General features: G+C 41.5%; 1 protein-coding gene across 8 annotated transcripts in view; it reads left to right on the top strand.

Moving 5' to 3' along the window:
- LOC141380113 (uncharacterized) overlaps window positions 1-605 on the top strand; it is a 95,973-nt gene extending 95,368 nt beyond the window's left edge. For all 8 annotated transcript variants that reach the window (XR_012397573.1, XR_012397571.1, XR_012397567.1 and 5 more), the window contains one exon: window positions 410-605. The gene's annotated coding sequence lies outside the window, so the exon portion shown is untranslated. The remainder of the gene's footprint in view (window positions 1-409) is intronic.
- Window positions 606-2,917: the final 2,312 nt, after the last annotated feature.

Here is a 2,917-nt window from a genome sequence, read left to right as displayed (position 1 = left end):
ATTTTCAGTGTATTTGTACAAGTGGGGTTTTGAACTCATGTCAATCGCAGCACATTTCTCTGTGCACACGCACAGTCCACTGGGCTACATGACAGAGAGGGGCTTTCTGGCCCTGTCGGTGAGACACAGATTCGCCAGGACTCCAAACACCTCTGAAATGACTGATGCTTTGAATCGCTTTAGTCATATCATATGGGTGTTTTGGATCATGCTTCAGTGCAGTGTTTTGAAAAGTGCTTTGGGATCTCAACACCATGTCAAAACATCAGTTTCACAACAGCCATCCCTACCGATAGAGGAGATCTGGGGGATGGTTAAGAAAATGAAAGAGATTCAAAGAAATGAGCAATACCCAACCATCACCTTTGTGTGTGTGTGTGTGTGTGTGTGTGTCTGTGTGTGCACGCAGGTGAGCTGGAGCCCAGCAGTGGCTCAGGGGGTGGAGCTAGCAAGCGGTTCAGTGATGATTGGCCAGGATACACTTCATTCTCTCCACCCAGAAATATTCCTGTGGATAAGCCACTCCGCCCACATGGGAGACCCCGCCCCAACGACTGGCTCTGCCCTCAAGACACCCCCACTAATAAAAAAAATCTCAGACCTTCCCCTGTTCTGCCTCTGATGTTCTGCTTTACTCTCTGTCTGTGTCTGTAACACACACATGCATGCAGGCACGACACACACAGACACAAAGACACACACACACTCACTCACGCCTGCACGCACACACGCAGCAGCAGCAGGATGGCCCGGTCGCTGCGTTCTCCTCATGTGTTCTTCTGTAGTGTTCTTCTGTTCTTCACGCCGTGCTGTATTCTGTGTTCTGACTCTGCTGATGTTCACGAGGAGCTGCTGATCTTCTCTATATGATGTCAGTGTTATATTGAATGTAGTTCATTTATTTATGATTATTTATGATTAATGTAGCCTTGTGTACAGCAACTCAGCATGTTCAAGCACAATGACTGGCAGGAGTAAAATCACTCCTGATATAATGAATGTAGAGCTGATGATCTGCTGTGTGTGTGTTTGTGTGCTTGTGTGTGTGTACGTGCAGTGGTCAGAATGTTGACAAGATGACTCAGACTCAACTTTATTTTCCAGTTTAGGAAAACAACAATCTGGCATGGGTCTTGGGCTTTTGCAGGTGATTAAACAGGTAATTTAACAGTGGAACATTAGCATCTTCAACTCCCCTGCTCTGTCTAAATGCAAACTGCAAACGATCAAATTTATCCTTTGAATACAATAAGATCTTACCTTTAATAATTCTCTCGAAACACTTCATAACTAATGAAGTAAGGGCAACAGGTCTAAAATCATGTAACTCCTGCAAAAACTTAGTTTTGGTTTTAGAAGCAAATTTCTTCCAGATTTCAGGAACTCTTTGCAATGTAAGAGACTGAAGAAATGCAATGAAATATTTCAGAAAGTTGTTCAGCACATGTATGTAGCACCCTACCACCAATATTATCTGGGCCCGGGCTTTTTTTATTATTAATTCTCTGAAAGAGTTCTTTGATCTGAGTCCTAATAATGTTTACGGATTTACTACATGACAGGTGTTTTAAAATGTCTTTTTCTGACTTAAAATCCCCCTCATCAAACCTCAAGTAAAATGTATTTAATTCCTCAGCAAACTCTCTCACAGAACTAACACCATTTAAGATGATTTCATTTCCCCTCTATCTTCTTTACTCCCAACCATTGTGTTCACACCTTGCCAAGCTGATCTTCAGTTTTTGCTGCTAGTTAGTTTCCGTATTTTACTGCTTCCCTATTTTATTAAGTGCACTGTTTGTTCATTGTTGAATCATGCTAATCAAAACACACAACTGAGATGTGTATGTGTGTTATTAATATCATTGACATGACCACTTCATCACTATCATCTCCAATAATCTGCATGTAACAGATTGCTTGAATGGAGACAGTCTGTATACACAGATTGTAAAGTACCACACTAAATCAGCTGTACTTCTCATAAACGGTAACCCCAAAGAAATATTTTTGATCAGTAATGACAGTTTATTTGCTCAACACTTATTCTACACAACAAACTGACTAAAATGCAGAAAAAATTAAACCAAAACATTAAAAAACGGCCGAGATATAAAGGATTAAACCTGACCGAAAGCACACTCAGCTGAGGACACACAGGATTGGTCTAAAAACACGAATACTAATGAGTCATTTGCATATGGTCTATTCTCTAATAAAACACGATTTTAAAGGGCTTCATAAGCTTAAATATGATAATCAAAGTATGGAAAAACAACTTAGACATCAGATAATCAAATTCTGAATAAAAATATACAAACAAGAACAAAGAAAAACACAAACAAACAAATGGTCATCACCATTGCCGAAATGCTGCGTCTCAACACCTGGTCAATGGACCAGGGTCTCCTGTTCTTCAGGGTAATGCTCCCAACGGTTATCCCTGATAAGGATGATGTCTGCTTGGTTCTTGCATTGCCTTAGGGGAGACGTTTGGTAGAAGAATGATATATTTACAGAGATATATCCGCCAGACTGAACCTCGACCTGACCTCTTAAATTTTTCACTTCTATTAATTAGTGGGAGGTCAGGATTATCTCTTTGAATACTTCCAGTCACATTTGGGTGAGATTTTGATCATATTGGATTTATGGAACTCCTTGGATGTTGACTGGAGGTGTTCTGGAGAAAATCAGCAGGGAGTGAGGAGAAGGCAATGACCAGTTCATGGCCAACTTTTCCTCCTGAATCTACCTGTTGGATTCAGCTGATTTGGGCCAGGGCTCTCCTCTTCCCTGGAGATATCTGGGGTCCTGGGGAGCCTGGTCTCTGGATTAGCCAGAGTAGGTCCCATAGAGAAACATCTTCAGACTCTTCTCGGGTGGCCTGGGCAACCTTGCGGTGTTAACAAAAGGT

The sequence above is a fragment of the Danio rerio genome, chromosome 22 (assembly GCF_049306965.1).
Source record: "Danio rerio strain Tuebingen ecotype United States chromosome 22, GRCz12tu, whole genome shotgun sequence".
Classification (NCBI taxonomy): Eukaryota; Metazoa; Chordata; class Actinopteri; order Cypriniformes; family Danionidae; genus Danio; species Danio rerio.
This window is presented reverse-complemented; position numbering and strand designations above follow the sequence as displayed.